The sequence below is a fragment of the Cavia porcellus genome, unplaced genomic scaffold (assembly GCF_034190915.1).
Source record: "Cavia porcellus strain 051 isolate PalLab524CR breed Dunkin Hartley unplaced genomic scaffold, mCavPor4.1 scaffold_31, whole genome shotgun sequence".
Taxonomy (NCBI): Eukaryota; Metazoa; Chordata; class Mammalia; order Rodentia; family Caviidae; genus Cavia; species Cavia porcellus.
This window is the reverse complement of record NW_026947514.1, coordinates 40,478,246-40,496,330: the sequence shown is the minus strand read 5'-3', so window position 1 is coordinate 40,496,330 and position 18,085 is coordinate 40,478,246. Positions and strand designations below refer to the sequence as shown.

Sequence of the window (18,085 nt, the reverse complement as noted above, 5' to 3'; positions counted from 1 at the left end):
TTTTTTTTTTGGACAGGGTGGGGGTGCTGGGGGGTGGGAGAGGACTGGGTTAACTTGGCTTTTATATTTATGCCTGTAATTCATGTAATTTAATTTTTGTGTATGTTAAGACTTGAGAGTCTGCATTTTTTCCACATTGATCCCTGCTGGATGTTTTTGAAAAGAATATTCTTTCCTCAATGAATTCTTTTTAAAGGCATTTTTAAAAGCTTTTAAGTTTTAAAGGTTCTCTGTATCTCACCCCCATTACTTCCTAATATATGGAAGGAAAGCTATGAGATTATTGAATACTGATCTTTCCTTGACCTGAAAAATATTACCTTTTCCTGAATTACATTTTTAGTTTTGAGCCTATTTTTAATTTTGTAAGTATTAGAAGTGAGGAGGAATTTCTAATTTTAGGCACTGCTTTCTGGTATTTTTTGTTGTTTGTTTGAGATAAGGTCTCATCATGTTGCCCAGGCTGGTTTTGAACTACTGGCCTCAAGCAGTACTTTTGCACAGGTACTGCTTGAGGTACTTCTCCTCATAGTATGAGGTACTTCTCCTCATAGCCTCGCCAACATTTGTTATTGCTTGATTTCTTGATGATAGCCATTCTTTCTGGGACGAGATGGAATCTCAGTGTTGTTTTAATTTCGTTTCTCAAATGACCAATGATGTTGAACAGTTTTTCAAATATTTATATGCCATTTGTATTTCCACAGGTACATGCCATTGCACCTGGATTGGAATTCTAATTTTAAATGTGAAAATTATAAAGGAACATCATATTTTTTGTCAACTTATAATTAAATCTTAAAATAAATAGAGCCTTTGATTCTCAAGCCATGAAATATTTTGATAGGAACCACATTCTTTAACCTAAAGCAAACATCTAATCTTGTAATACTGAAAGATCTAAATATTGTTCTGTTCTTCCAACCTTAAATGTTTGCATTCAGAGGTCAAAAAAATACAGCTTCGTTAAGCAAAACCAGCTCCCATAATTACTTTTCCTGGTCAAAAACTAAAGGCCATTGAAGCAGTGTTTAGTTTTGGCTGTGTTACAAACCTAGTCATTACGCAACTCTATATGCTTGCATAAGAAAATAGCCTCCTTTAAGATTCTTATTACTAAGGAGTCCTTCTTTATCTTCTTGAGCTTGTTTTCTACTGTAGATTGTATGCCCAAGAAATGGCATTCATTCCTGCTCCCTCCCCCACTGCAATCCATCCCACCTCATCTCCCTTTCACTGTCTGGTGCCTTCCTTGAGCGCACAGGTGATTCTGAAATCACTTGTTACTCTGAAGAGAATTTAAGAAGGAGGGGGAGAGGGAAGACCATAGGGGAGAAGGAAGAAGGGAGCCATGCATGCTTCCTATCTCAGGAGCTGGTGGTGTGAAGAAGAGGACTATCATGTAAACAAGAGCACTGTGTGTGGGAGGGATCAAGGAGACATGGACATGGAAGCCATGTTTTCAAGGTAACTGCATCTGTTGTGCATGCCTTGTTCCATCAGAAGAAAAAGAGGCAGAGATTTAAAAGAATGTGGTGCCATGAGGAAACTATGAGTTACTCACTCTGACTAAAGCAGTCGGGTTTGTTTGGTTCTGATTTTTTTTTTTAAAGAGGAGAAAAAAACCCTAATAACAATGATACAGACTTTCAAAATAGGATCATAGGAAATTGACAGTGGTTAATATGTTACATACTATTGTCTTCAAAGTAGTTGTTCAGATTACAAGATATAGGCATGTGAAATTGATCAACCAGTACAAGGACACACTGATCTTTTCAATGAACTAAAAGAAATTAGTAGTGTGTGAATATGTGTGTGTGTGTGTGTGTGTCCTTCCTTTTCTCCTTTCCCCATTCTAGTTGCTCTTTTCTTTGGATCAGTTTCTTTCCCTTTCTCAATATCTATTGCAGATTTAGTATCTTTTTTTAGTTTCTTACACTGGGGGAGCAAGACAATGTTTACACATGCAACTTTGATTTATTTCACTTTTGAGTATGGTCTGTAGTTGCATCCATTTACCTATAAAAGCCTCAAGTTTATCCTTCTTTATAGCTGAGTAGTACTCTGTTATAAAAAATACATCTTTTTATCCATTCGTTGGTTGATGGGCATTTGGTTTGTTTCCAAGATCTAGCAATTACAATTGTGCTGCTATGAACATGAGTGCATATATTTTGCTGTGGTATGATGTTTTTAATTCTTCTGGAAAGAAGAGAGAATGGCTGGGTTGAATAGTCCTGTAATCCTAGTTTTTTGAGGAACCTCCACACTGATTTCCAGTGGTTGTACCAGTCTGCATTCCCACCAAGAGTGGAGAAGGGTAACTTCTCCTCATAGCCTCGCCAACATTTGTTATTGCTTGATTTCTTGATGATAGCCATTCTTTCTGGGATGAGATGGAATCTCAGTGTTGTTTTAATTTCGTTTCTCAAATGACCAATGATGTTGAACAGTTTTTCAAATATTTATATGCCATTTGTATTTCTTCATCTGAGAAGTGTGTTCATCTTAGATGCCCATTTTTGTATTGGGTCTTTAAATTTCGGGGGTGGCTGATGTCTTTCAATTCTTTATATGTTCTAAATATAGGTCCTTTGTCTAAAAGACAGCTGGCTAAATTTTTTTTCTCACTTTGTGGGCTTTTCATTGTCACTTATTTTGATGTGTAAAATCTTTTTAATAGGATGAGATCCTAGTTGTTGATTCTTTGAAGTACTTCCCATGCAGGTTGGTTTATATTCATGAACTCTGTGCCTAATCTTATGTTTTCTAGGTTTCTGTCTCCTTTCTCTTCTAATAGATGTAGCGTTTCTGTTTTAATATTTATATTTTTGATCCATTTGAACTTCAGTGCATGGGATAGTTTTAGTTTTCTGCATGTGGAAAGCCGTTTGTTTTCCAGCACCATTTTTTAAAGAGGCTGTCTTTCTTCCAGTGAATGTATTTGGCCTCTTTGTCAAAGATAAGATAGCTGAGTGTGTGTATAGTTGTATGTCCATCTTCTGTTCTGTTCCACTGATCCGTCTGGGTTTTTTTCCCTCGTCACATGCTGATTTTATCACAGTAGCTTTGCAGTATAATTTCAAGTGAGATATTGTCATGCCTCCTGCTTTGCCTTTGTTGCCCAGAATTGCTTTTTCTATTCTAGGTCTCTTCTGTTTTCAAATGAATTTAGGAATGTTTTCTCTCGGTCTGTGAGGTATGTTAATGGTGAATTGGTCAGGATTACATTAGATTTGTGTAACAGTTTGGGGAGTGTGGTCATTTTCATAATGTTGGTTCTTCCTATCCATGAACAAGGGATATCTTTCCCTTCTGATAGCCTCTGTGATCTCCTTTTTCAGAGTGCTGTAATTTTCTTTTTTTCTTTTTCTTTTTTTAATTTAAGGAGAAAAGGGAAAAAAAACAGTGAAAGGGTACAAGTTATACAGATTTACAGAAGAAAAAAATGAACAGTAGGAAATCATTAGTTAATGGATTACATATCGCCATCTTAGAAATAATTGTTCAAGTCACAGAATTAAAGCTTGTAGAGTGGACATTCCAACAATGATACTGCAAACAGTTCTGTTCAATGATCCAATAAAACTCTGTGATATCATTTTCTATCTTACACACTTAAATATACATGCAGTTATATCGTTTAGAGCACTTTCTTTTCCTCTCTTTTGTACAATGACTATTGTACATTTTGGGTTTCATTGCTCCCACGGTTCTTATTGCTTTTTTGGAAGAGAGTAAAACCAAATGAGACATAACAGAACAGAATCGGTCAAGTCAAAAGGGTGGACATAATAGATAATATAAAAACATAATACAAAGTGATCAACAATGGTTACCATAATGCCTCCCGCTATCTCTAATAGAATTGCCTGTATCATTAGTTATAATACAATTGAACAAAACAGTAAAGAACAAAACCGACAAAACCAAAACATTGGAGACATTGTAGGTCTTCAAAAGTAGATAAAAGTCAACGAGAATGGGCGTTATAATGAATCTCATTATCTTCACAGCTGATGCCTAAACTTTCGAACCTGATACTATCCAGCAAAACGGAATAGGGGAACATCAGTCAAAAACAAGATGGTGAGAGTAATACAGGGCTTCAAATCGAGATAATAGAAAGTCAAAGTGGGTTACTATATTATATCCTGCTATTTTTTCCCTTTAATTAAACGGATAAAAATAAAAAAGTAAATAATAGAGTGGAGATTGAGAAAAAAGAGGGCATAACAGCGAAACAGCGCAGATCAAAACATAACCATTTAAGCAGAATAGTGTTTCACCACCAGATAATTCCGACCCAAAAGTAGTTACCATATTGACTCTTTCCTTGAAGTCCTTGAGTACAACTTCGTATACTGTAGCATTAAGTATATCAAAACAATGTAAAACCATTTAAGAGAATGACAGCATTACAGAGTATTTAAAATCGACTAACAGAAAATGAACAATGGTTTCTGTATAATCTCCTTGTCTTTAAAAGGTTTTTGCTTATACTATCGTACATAATAAAATCCAATAAGATACAACCTGTTTAGACCATTGGAGACAGAAGAACAAAAGCTAGATGAGACTTCAAAACAAGATGATACTAAATCAGTATTACCTATTAAGATGTCATTTTCTCCAAAATAGCTGTTCCTGTCATCCAATCTTCTCTGTCTCATTTCTGTTGAGCCCTTTTTCTGTCAGTAGCTGTCAGTTTGTCTTCTTCATTTTGTTCTCTGCTCCATTCGTTGTGGCCTCCCCGCCACTATTTCTGGGTTCTTTGTATTTTTCTTTTTTTAGAATATCCTGCAATACTTTCTGTAGGGTTGAATTGGTGGATGCAAATTCCCCCAGTTCCTCTTTATCCTGGAAGCACCTCGTTTTCCCATCAATTTCCAGGGACAGTTGTGCAGGATATCTCAATCTTGGCTGGAGATTATTATCTTTCAAAGCTTGAATTATTTCCCCCCATGCTCTTCGTGATTTGATGGTTTGTGCAGAGAAATCTGCTGTAATTCTGATGGGTGTTCCCTTGTAAGTGGTCTGTTTCTTGTCTCTGACAGCTTTTAATATTCTGTTCTTGTATTGAATTTCTGGAATTTTTATTATTATATGCCTGGGTGTTTCTCTGTTAGGGTTGTAGGTGGTTGGGGTCCTGTATGCCTCATACATCTGAGTATCTTTACCTTTTGCTAAATTAGGAAAATTCTCCTGGATTATTTCTGTGAGTAGCTTTTGTAGTTCACTTGTTTGTGTCCCTACTTCTTCTTTTATGTTCTTAATCCTTAAGTTATGGCTCCTCTTATCATCTTCTTGTCTTTGTATTATTGCTGTTTGTTTCTTTGTTATTTTTAAGAAGTTTTTCATTTCATTCTCCAATATTACAAGTCTGCCCTCCAGTTCAGCTAGTCAGTCCTTAGTTTCTTCCAAGCTGTTATGCCCGTCTTAGATAGACTTCTTAATTTCTTGATAGTCCCTTTGAACCTGCTTCACGTACTCTATGCTTTCTCTGTTTTCTCCATCAAACAATTCTCCCCTCTTTTGCTGTTCTTCCATTCCACCATGTTTTTTCCTGGGTGGTGCTTAGCATTTCTCTAACTATTCTGCATACTTCTAGCTTCAGGTCATTGATAACTTCATTCCTGAATTGGTCTATGAGGCTCTCTATATGGCGCTTAATGTCTATTGGCGCGGTGTCTGCTTGGGGGCCGAGGAGCCTTTCTTGCTGCTGCCTTTTCCCATATTCTCTGTTCCTTATATATATGCAAGCTTACATAGGAGGCCCAGCTTCCCTGCCTGTCAGCCACAGCCTGATCAAATTGCGCTGGCTAGGTGTTCCCGCCCACCGCTGCACACCAGGGAGTTACGGCCTAGGCAGCCTACGCGGGAGTCAGTCGCCCCTCCGGGCCACCGTCAGGCTCTGGGATCTGGGTTAGGCCAGCCTACCAAGTCCGCCTGCAGCATCATGCAGGCCAGGCACTTTTCACCAATCCCGTCCGAGAGGGGAATGTGTGGCTGGAGTCGCCACCGTGCCCTGCTCTTACAGGACTGCCCGAGCCCAGAAAGTCCTCCGCTGGAGTCAAACTGTGGTAGAGTGTCAGTTTCTCTCACTCACCTCGCCACAAGTCAGTGTACACCTCCTTGTCCGTCCTGTTTTCGACTCCGTTCCCAGACTCCCGTTCCCAGAGCTTCTGCGCATCTCTCCTTGCCGAGCCGCTGTGGAGGCAGCCAGCCGCCGAGCGGCGGGAAACCCAAATCGCGGTTTCCAATGGCGCGGGGTCCAGCCTCCACACCGAGTCTTTTCTGTTCCTATTTTAGCACCAGGACTGCATTCCAAGTTGGTTTCTCTCAGCCCAGTTCGTTCCTGAGTCAGCAGAGCATATCTCTACCAGCTCATGTCTCCTTAGTCCGCATCATTCCTGACTTCTGAGCTGAGCCTTTCAGAGAGCTTCCAGTAGTTGCTGTTATCTGTCCGCCATGTTCTCCCAGAAGTCCTGTAATTTTCAATGTATAGATCTTTTACTTCTTTTGTTGGATTGATTCCTAAGTTTTTTTTTTGGATACTGTTGCGAAGGGTGTGGTTTCCCTAATTTCTCTCTCAGTGAGTTTGTTGTTTGTGTACAGGAATGAATTTTGAGTGTTGACTTTGTGCCCATCTATGCTACTAAATTTGATTATTAATTCTAGAAGTCTTTTGGAGTTTTGGAGGTCTTCTGTATAGCATATTATGCCATCTGGGAATAATGATATTTTAACTTCTTACTTTCCTGTCGTTATTTCTTTAATTTCTCTCTCTCTTGTCTAATTGCTCTGGTTAGGGTTTCCAGAACTATATTGTGTAGGAGTGATGATACTGGACATCCTTGTCTTATTTGTGATTGTAGAGAAGCACACAGTTTGTACCAAGGAGTGATATAAACAAGTTAGAATCAGATGGTAAAATATCTTATTTACTACACTAAGTATTATAAAAAACACACACTTTTTCCTTCTTTATTTTTGTGTCTGTAATTAGACTAGTAACTATACACTTTTAACAGTGGGCAGCTATTGAAGAAATTTAAGTAGGTGGGATACTCAGATATACATGGTAGAAAGATATTTCTGAAAGCAGCACTATGGAGAATGTATTTGAGAGCCTATTTTTTTTTTTAATAACCAGAATATGAGAGACCTAAACAGTGAGTCTGGAGTTGAGATAAATTCAGTAGCAATTTGAAGAACTGAATTAATGGGACTTGGCAGCTGACTTCTGATAGAAAAATGCCAGCACTTTGGTATCGAGTCTCATGGCTCTAGGATGTCTTTCACAGCAATAGGCTTTCTTCAGAGTTTTGTTCTGCTTGCAGAGGTGCCAGAGACTTGAGTCTTGCAGCAAGCACCTGAAGGACTAAGGCAGCTGCTTGGGCCGGCATTCTCAGTGGTCACTCTTGCTGCCTTCATGTGAAGGGTGGTCCATGGAGAGCAGAAGGAGGGATAAGTACTGCATTCATTCTGCTCCCAGAGAGTATGTGCAGCTGCTGCTTCCCTCTGATTTACCTCTACCACTTGCCACAGCTGCTCAGCTGGACCAAAATAATTAGACTGTCACAGATTGACCCGTAACCACACCACGTGTAGCACTGGGTGAAACTTAAAGTTTTAAAAATTCATACTTCTACTTTTTCTTGGTGTCTTATTTTGAAAATCTGCCTGAAGATTAGACCCATATTGCATAATTAATATGCTGAAATTTCTAATATTCATGAATTATACTACTGTACCTGGCTACCAAAACATGTTTGTATACACATATTGCGCACACATATTTTTTTAAATGTTATAGTAAACTGATTTGATGGTCCACATCTATAATCCCAGCACTCAGGAGGCTGAGGCAGGAGGATCATCATGAGTTTGGGAGTAGCCTGGGCTACAAAGTGAGCTCAAGGCCAGCCGGAACTTTATAGTTAGATCCTGTCTCAAAAAGATCAAAATAAAATAAAATAAAGTAAAGTAAAATAAAATAATAAAATGTTATACCTCAAGTTGTGACACTCTGAGAAGAGTTTCTTAGTATAAAAAATTGTTAAGCACTCTCAAAGTTAGTTTATCTAAACAGTGTAAATTAATTATATACTCCCTTAGATAACAGCAAGGTATTCACATATTTTATTCAATCACTTTGGGAATTAAGCATATTAGGTATCCGTTGAATGGTTTGCATGTAAATATTTGGCTTTCTAGAATATTTATACTCCTTACTAGTTTCTCTTTGCTTCAGATTTCATATGATAAGCATATTCCTTTTTATCAATTTCACTTTCAGTTATTAAGATCCCTTTCAACCTAGTACATGTCATTTTGTTTTTTGCTTGTAAAAACCACCTGTTCTTCCTATGTAGAAAAGAAGATCTGTGAATTTGTCTCTGTCTGTCTCTCTTTCTGTGTCTGTCTGTCTCTCTCTGGCAGCAGGTGATCTGTCGGAGTACAGTAGAATCCCTTTCAAAGATGGCTTTTGCGTATATAATGAATTTATGGATGGACAGACAGAGATTGTGCTGTGTCATGTTCTGATTTGGAAAAAGAGAAAGAAACAAAGCCTATCTTGGAAGGTGCTGCTATCCTATTTGTTCATGCTTGCTGGTTATCTTATAAATGTAAGATCATACAGTCAATAGGATAAAAACATTGTATTGTGTCAGGTTGATATTCGCTAGTTGTTGTCTGCTTTTGTTTTCATAATTTGTGACCTGTAACATGTGGCTTGGGTGACTAAAGCCAGTCTCCATTGTATTAGCAGATGAATCATTTTTTTCAATCATATAATATGTTTCCACCAATATAAGCTTTAGTGTTTAAAATAATACCTTCATGTTAAAAATATGATGGAATCTCTAGTTTTTACCATTACTTATGTTAATGTTACTTTTCTGATTGGTAGATTATTTATCATTCTTTTTATATTATTTTTATTTTCTGTAACTTATTTGATGGAGAACATTAAAGGGAAAAATGAAAATACTTTTTATAGACTCAACATTTTTCATTTTGTTTCCTGCTTTATAGCTTTAAAAGAGGCAGATACTTTTAAATTGGCATGATATGAATTCCAGTTGGAGATGGAAAGAAAGAGCTTTTCTTATCAAAAGTGTACAGGCATGTGTTTTTTATGCTAAAATTTTGCCACCCAACAACATCAGGAATTTATTATTACATAAATTTTTAGAAACTATTTCTCTCAAACAGTCTTATTAAAGTCCTGCTTGTTATCTTTTTCCTCATATAAGTGCAGTAAAATTAGATGGCAAATTAGTTTCTATTCATTCATGTTTCTGAAAATGTGTTTTATTTCTAGAAAATTAACTTTTTAAAAACAGAATGTGTAGTTTTTCTTTTAAAAAAAAACTATAGTAGTATGCTCTAGGTATTCAGGGTTAGTTTATCATAAATTGGCTTGCATCCCAGAACCGTAGTTTCATTTAGTATAGCATTTCATTTTTTTCATAAAAGAAATTACCATTTTTAGAATGTTGAGTTTTTCTTCCTTATAGATATAATTGGATAATGATTAGTACAGCTTAAGGAAATATCACGGTGTGCAGGTACTTCAACTATTTGTTTTTGCTTTTCACTCTACTTTAAATATTATATATATTTTAACTTACCACTTTTGATCATTACTATTAAGGGAATGAATGAAAAATATAGGCATGTACTAGTTCCCCAGAACCAAACATAACTATTCTGTATTTCAAACATGTACTTACAAAAAAAAAAAAAAAAAAGATTTGTACCCAAAGCCCTCCTTGGCTTTTATTTTATTTTATTTTATTTTATTTTATTTTATTTTTTTATTTTAAAGAGAACAAAAGAAAACAGAATGAAACAAAGCAAATCAGAACAGGAAAATGCAGGCAACACAGCACTTCACAACAAAACAACTGGACATCAACAGTAGCTAACATAATGTCTCTTTTCTTTGAAATAGTTGAACATATCTTCGCACACAATAATATCAAACATAACAATATAGCAAAAAAACATTCAAAAGAATCAAAGCATTACAGTACTTCAAAACCAAATAATGGAAATGAATAGTGGCTGTTATAATACCTCATTTTCCTCAAAAAATTTGTCTATAACATCACACATAATAAAATCAAATAAAACACAATAGGATAGAACCAATCAAAACAGAAGAACAAAAGCATGGTAGGACTTCAAAACAAGATGATAGTAAAAATCAGCAATAGCCACCATAATGTCTTGTTTTCTTCAAAATAGCATTCATACCATCTCACATAATAAAATCAAACAAAACAAAATAAAATCAGACCAATGAATGAAAGCATTATAAGACTTCAAAACAATATAATAGGAAACCATGATTACCATAATATTTTCCATTATATTCAAAATAGCTGCCTTTACCATCTGACAGCATAAAATCTAATAAAAGACAGAACAAAGCCAAACCTAATAAAATTGTGTAAACAATGCAAGAGTTCACGATAAGACAATAAGAAATTGACAGTCATTTCCATCTTTCCTTCCCTTTGCTCTTTTTAAAAAATTTTTATTTAAAGAAAGACTAAACAAAACAGAAAATGGGTAGAAATAATACATACTTTCAAAGAAAAAACAAACAATAAGAAATCACTTGTTGATATTTACATACTGTCCTCTTACAAATAGTTATTCAATATACAAAAGTGGAGCATATAAAGTGAGGTTTCAAACAGCGAGACTGCAACCAGTTCTGTTCAACAAAAAAATCACTCTGAGCAAAGAATAATAGTATTGCTGGATTTTACATTATGATACTCCTGGATCAGCACTGGGTACTGTAGTGTCTCTTTTTCTTCAGAGTATTTGTTCATCATGTGTCATAAGATACAGTTCTCATAAATAGTTTATTGCTTTTACGCATGCATGAGTCTTAACATGTATTTCTGTCCTTTCTATATTAGAGGGAGGAACAAAACAAAGCAAGACAAAACAAAACATATTCCTATAAACACATGAAAAAGACATATAAGACTGCTGTACAAGGTGTTCTACCATGGTTACTGTATTGTTTCTTGTTATCTTCAATAGAATTAGCTATATCATCAGACATAGTATAATTGAATATATCAGTATATAACAGTATTAATAAAAACACAATTTTGTATGTAGTATAAAACTTAAAAAACAGGTAGTAATCAAACCAGAATGGGTATCATAGTGAGTCTTATCATCTTCAGTGTAATTGCCTAAACTCTCAGACTTGATACTGTCAACCATATAAGTTTTGAGTAAAATCTGTCAATACCAAACAGCAATCAAACAAACGAGATTTAACTAAGACCAGTCATGATAAACCAGTATAAGTCATACAGGGCTCCAAATTAAGTTAATAGGAAAGTAAAGATGATTACCATGCTATATCCTGGTGTTTTTGCGATAGCTGTCTGTGCCCTCAAATCTAATGCAAGTAGACAAACTGGGACAGAATAAAATCTATTTAAGCAGAGTGGTGTGAGTAATATGGGTTTTAATTCCTGATACACTATTAACAATATCTTCTGCCATCTTTTTAAAGACCATTTCTCCCCTTTCACTTCCCCAGGGTGCACTGTGTATTTTTGGATCTCACCTAGACCCTCAGTTTTAAATTGGGAGGTGCAATCTGCTGTTTACCTAAGTGGTTCCAAGCCTTCTCCCTACTGGACTTGATCTCTGATTATATTCCTTTACCTATTAAAGCCTGTCTTTCCAACCTATTCACAAATAATGATCTAGTTGCCCCTATTATTCTCTGGCTCCCTGTCCCATAGAGCATTGTTTTCCCATATTTGATTTTCAGTCCATATACCCTTTTATAGGTTAATTATATTTCCTACCTCCTGATCTACTACTCTACCTGTGATTCTCTCTCCTTTTTTTAAAATTTAGTGTATTGTGTATTAGAGTTTATAACCAACCTTCTCTGCCTCATTTGTGTTATGCTTTTTGTTTGTCATTAGTTGTCTGCTTGTCTTGTTCATTCTACTTTCTGCTCCATTCATTGAGGCCTCTCTGCCACTGTTCCTGGATTCCTGGTACTTTTCTTTCTCTTTAGAATGCCCTGCAGTATTCTCTGTAGAGGAGGATTGGTGGTCACAAATTTCCCCAGTTCCTCTTTGTCTTGGAAGCATCTTGTTTCTCCATTAATTTCTAGAGACAGTTTAGCAGGGTATATCAATCTGGGCTGGAGGTTGTTTTCTTTCAGGGCTTGGAATATTTCACTCCAAGCTCTTCTTGACTTGATGGTTTGTGTTGAGAAGTCTGCTGTAATTCTGATGGGCCGTCCTTTATAGGTGATCTGTTTCTTATCTCTAATAGCTTTTAATACTCTGTTCTTACATTGAATTTCTGGGATCTTGATTATTATATGCTTGGGTGTGGCTCTGTTTTGGTTGTAGGTGGCTGGAGTTCTATATGCCTCATATATCTGCATATCATTTCCTTTTCCTATGTTGGGATGTTTTCCTTAATTATTTCTGTGAATAGCCTTTGTCGTTCCTTTGTTTGTACCCCTGCTTCTTCATTCATATTCTTTATTCTCAAGTTATAGATCCTCTTGTTGTCTTCTAGCCTTTGTATTGTTACTGCTTGTTTCCTTGTTATTTTTTAAAAAGTTTTTCCTTTCATAATCCCACATTGCAAACTTGTCCTCCAGTTTGGATAATCTATCCTTAGTTTCTTTCAGGCAGTTTTGCCAGCTTTCAATAGAATTTTTAATTTCCTGTTAATCTCTTTGAATCTGCTTCATTTATTCTATATTTTCTTTATATATATATTTTTTTGTCTTTTTCATTTTTTTTTATCGGGTTGAACTCATGATTGCCTGCTTGCAAGGCAGGCGCTTATGCCACTGAGCTAAATCCCCAGCCCCTTTCTTTATATTCTTCATCAAATGTTTTTCTCCTTTGTTTGTGTTCCTCCATTCTTCCATCTGTGTCTTCTTGAGAGCTGTTTAGCATTTCTTTTATTAATCTATTTATATCTTGCTTTACTTGGTTAAATATTTCACTTTTGTACTTGTCTATGAGGTCCCGAATATATTTCTTTACGTCCACTGATGCTGTGTCTGATATTGCATGTTTGCTGTCCTCAATCTTATGGTTGGGGGGTGGGGGCTTTTTCTTATTGTTTCCTCTTCTCATATTTTTTGTTTCTTCCATACAGGCATATAAAGAAGGCCCCAGCCCCCCCCCCCCTTTTTTTATTTGGTTGGTTCTGGTTCTTCTGAGGCACGCTGGCTGGGTGACACTGCCTACTCCAGTGTGCTATTGAAGTGCAAATAGGGATGGTGTATGTTGGCCCCTCCCCTCCTGGTCAGCCAGCCCGCGGAGGCCTTCACCGTGCCTTAGTGTGCGCAGCGCCTAGGGAATTACTGGTTTGCAGCCAGGGTGTGACCTAGGCCAAGCACATCTCACCAATCCTGTCTGGGAAGGGAACAGCTGACTGAAGTCTCTGCAGTACCTTGTTTCTGCCAGTCCTGCCTGGTTCCAAGATGTTGTTCCTTTTCTCGCGGGAAAGGTTTTAGTCCCGACACTCTCCGCAGGTTAATGCAGGCCCCTTCCTGGCTCCGGTTTCTATTGGTCTCGCCGATCCCCCACCTCATTGGGCCCCTACCCCAGTGCAATTGTGGCTCTGGTGAGTCGAAGCAGCGGGAACCCCAGGCCGTTCGCTGAGTCGAAGCTGCGTGAGTTTGGACACGCCAGTCAGTGCAGTTTTCTGGTTTGCTGCTCCCTTCTGCCCTTACATCTCCTCACCAAGCCCTCAGGGTTGCCAGCCACCAGCTTCACTGTGCCCGTGCATCTCCGGGTTATCACAGTGCTTCTGGCACAGTGGGACTGGCTCTGGTAAGAGCACCACCAGCCACCGCCTTCTTCTGTTCACGTTTTTCTTTTTTAAAATTCTTTTTGTGGGCTTCAATTCTCACTTTAGTTTCTTCCTGGGTCAAGGGGATCTACGTCTTCCTGCTTTTCCTTCTCCAGAATGCTATATTCTAGCATCTGGGCTGTTTCTCTCAGAGAGGCTTTTTACTTTGCTGCTTACTGTTCCGCCATCTTCCCAGATCTCCTCTTTACCTTGACTTTTAAGCATCTGCATGATCTGACAATCCTAAACTTTATCTCTTTGTGATCTGTATTTCTTATCAACTAGTATTGCATATATTTAATATTTAATGTCACTTAAGAATTTTATTCTGCACTGTTGACAGTAATTTCCAGACTATTAAACATAATTGTGACTATACAGTTGTTTAACTGTTTCTTATCCTGTACTCCACCATTTACTATTTTTCAAGCTGTTATGTTTTATGTGCAGATGGCCCCCCCAAGCCTCATGCAATCATAGACACAGCTGAATCTAGCATTTGTGATTGGTTTGTTGTCTAGTGCTAGGATTGATGATGTGAGTGCTGTACACTCAGGGGTGGAGCTGACATGCAGTGTAAGGATGGTAAGAAGGCTGTCTTTCCTCTTTTTCTCTGTTTGCTCTTGCTGTTTGTGGTGGCCATGAACAGAGGCTCTGCTGTGCCACCCTACCTTGGAGCCAGCTAAGTATGGACTGAAACCTCCAAAACTGTAAGAAGTAAACCTTCCCTTGCCTGGCAAGCATGAGATTGTGAGTTTGATCCCCAGTGCAAAAAAAAAAAGAGAGAGAGAGAACGAAAGAAACAAACAAATAAACATTCCCTTCTGTAATTTTGGGCATCAGGTATTTTGTCTCAACAAAAATAACTAAGACATAAGCTACGTTTTGGAGATCATACAAATTTTCAGATAGCTAATGTTAGTACTTCTATGCCATAATTTCATACAGTATGTGTCTTAGTTACTTTTTACTTTGTCGCTGAGACAAAATACCTGAAGCCCAAAGTTGGGAAAGGAAAGGTTTATTTCTTACAGTTTTTAGAGGTTTCAGTCCACACTTAGTTGGCTCCAAGACAGGCAGGCCTGGCTGGGCTGCAGTTCATGGCGGCAGCCAACAGCAAGCTGGAACGAGCAAAGAGCCAGACACACCTTCTTCCTGCCATTACATCACATCCATTAATATGGCATAATTTAATGGGAAACAGTAGAGTTGATATGCTTAGTAGGTACTAAAGCTCAATCCTTCCCATATTAGATATATGACATGCCACAAAGTAGGTTATCTTCTCTAATTTTAGAGAGGTTTTAAATCAATTTAGGATACATTAAATGAACTTCAGAAATCATCTAGGTAAATATGTTTTCCTCTTTTTGTTGTTTATTAGAAACACAGTAAATGAAGTGGGGTGCCTTTGTGTTGAGGAGGGAGGATCATTGTGTTGTATGTATAGTGGCTACTTTCTAGGCAGTTGTCCACCTCTCCTCTTCCTATCTGCTTTCCCTCTCATCATCATAATTGATACTGAAATAAGATTGCATTTAGATGTTGCATTCTGATTCTTGTTGATATTTATGTTTTCCATTAGTTGAAGGAAGTAAAACTGATTTTAACTTACAGATATATTGCTATTATTCCTTTTAATCAAGAGGTTGTAAAAAAAAGAGGTGCTAACTTCTCTAATTTTCCCATATTTTGAAATCATTGAACAGATTTCTTGAACACATTATGGACACATAATATGTTTGACATTGTCCAAAATTTATAAGTATATTAGACCTGGCTGCTGCTCTTAGAACTTTATAGACTAGCCATAAAAATAAGCGACTATAAGATAAAGTAGAAAGTGAAAAGAAGTAGTTACAGAGTACTGTTGGGGTTCAGAGGTGGCAGTGGAGAAAGCTGACATTCACTGTCTGCACTCCTGGCTCAGTATGCTACAGGATTTTCACATGGAAAAATGAAAAATGACTTCCAGTGAAATAGCACGAGCAGGCAAGATGTTTGGGGAAAAAATAGAGAATGGAAGGCAAATCATGAATATTGAATTCTGAATGAAAGATGTCTTTATATTTTATGATAATTGTCATTAGTTTCTAAGAGAAAAAGGAATGTAGATGCAAAATGAATAAAGAAACTAACGCATTTGGAGGTAGAAAACAATTCCATTGGTTCTGAAAAGGAATGAAAATATCACCTGTATTATTTAAATGCTCCATTGGTTGACTTAGAAGAATAGGCATAATATTGGCAAATGTCAATAAATAAATAAAAGCTGCATCTATATTCAAAAGAGTAGTCAAATCTTTTTCAAACAGAAATAAAAAATAAAAATTATTCAAAAGAGTAGTCAAATCTTTTTCAAACAAATAAAAATACTGATAAAAGTATTTGTAGGGAAATAAACTGACATGGAATGAGTTTTATGATTAAAATGATTATCATTAAGTTGTTTTTAATAAAGAATTCAATCAAAATAGCTATAGTGGCTTCATGAGCCAGACTTATTCCAAAAACCCCAGCTCTGAAAACGAGGGAGATCTGGGGAAGACATTCTAGAGCCAGCCAAAAGTGGGGCCGACTTTCCCAAGGCAGTTGTCCCAGATGGAATATTACAGCAGTGTGGGTTAGGCTCCACCCAGTCTCTCCGTCTTGGTTTGAGGCTTGACTGCTGTTTTCTTGCACCTCATTCTCCCATCATTGTCATGCACTTTTCATCACAAAGTCCTCTCTAGAACTGAGCTGCTGTAGATACCATGCCCTTGAACCTCCAAAACAGCCACTAAGCCCTCTCTTTTTATAAAGTTACCTGCTTCAGGTCTTTCATTGTAGTAATGCAAAGCTGAGTAATAACAGTACATTAATTAGAAACCCCTAATTAAAAAAGATTTCACAATGTTAATTATAACTGAGTATGGTTTATTCGTAGGCTAAAGGTAGCCACAATATTACAGAAATGTAAAATGTTACTCATCACAGATTGTGTGTATAGGATGAGATATGGTTTCTAGCCAGGCTGGTGGTGTTTTGCTCTTGGAGAAACTATACAAGGGTGTTTGAATTGTGAGAATGCTTATTTGCACTTGTTCCTGGCTTTTTTGTTTATTTCATGACTTAGTACATTTGTGGTTTGGGCCTAGGATTTTTTTTTTTTTTTTTTTTTTTGGTACTGGGATTGAACTCAGGACCTTGTACTTGCCAGGCAGGCACTTATGCTGCTGAACTAAATCCCCAGCCCCTGGGCCTAGGAATTTGATAAGGCATAATATATTAACTTTTGAAGAAGGCAGAATGTTTGCTGTTTTGTAGTTCTGGTAAATGGTCAGCCAGGTGCCCTTGCTATATTCATGTTAGGAGGTGATCTATAGATAAAGGGAGAATTTATTGCATCAGGTTTTTTTTTAAAAGAAATCTTAAGAATTAATTTTATATTACTGACTTTATTATGTGGGAGATCTGTTGTCATAAGATACTGATAAGTGCCTATTAGTGACATGGATATTTTCAAAAACATTGAAGATTATTTTCTAGTTGTATTATTATAAAAAGATACTTGTGTTTTTATATTTAAGCTTTAACATACTTTAAAATGAATTACTTAGAAAAAGTATCTACCTTCTACTTAGGTTTCAGCCTACTTCCAATTGATTAATAAATGTTTTTTATAGAAAGGTATGTTTTAAATGTTCATATGTATAATTGATAGAAATTTTAAAGTTAAATAAGGAGATCTTATAATATGATGAGTGCAAAGACAGAGCTATGTAAAAAGTAAGATAACATTCCGACGCAGCATATTACATTTTTCTTAGAGGATGATAGAAGTCAGATCGGAGAAAAATTACAGAGGTGGTGCCTAAATAGGACAAAGGGTAACTAGGTATTGACCAGACAGTCAGGAATGGAAAGACATTCTAGTAGAGAAATGTACATGCAAAGGCTAGGAAGCCTGATCTAACCATACAAGTTCTTTATAATTGCTAGAATCTCAAATATTACATGGTTAGCAGTGGAGAAATGTTGGGAGATAAGGCTGGAAATAAAGACAGGGCCAGAGTTAAGGGTTATTTGTGTCCTGCTGAAGAGTTTGAATTTTATCATATAAATAGTGAGACATTTATTAAGTGGTATTAATTCAGGAAAGTGGCATGATAAAATTACAGAAAGGTAGCCAATGTAGCACTGTGTAGATGTCAGA

General features: G+C 36.8%; 1 protein-coding gene and 1 non-coding gene across 2 annotated transcripts in view; both read left to right on the top strand.

Moving 5' to 3' along the window:
* Mnat1 (MNAT1 component of CDK activating kinase) overlaps positions 1–18,085 on the top strand; it is a 212,638-nt gene that overhangs the window by 172,682 nt on the left and 21,871 nt on the right. The gene's annotated exons all lie outside the window — the stretch shown is intronic.
* LOC111757613 (small nucleolar RNA SNORD43) lies at positions 8,498–8,557 on the top strand. Its single transcript, XR_002791916.1, has one exon. It is a non-coding gene; the product is annotated as a small nucleolar RNA SNORD43 (small nucleolar RNA).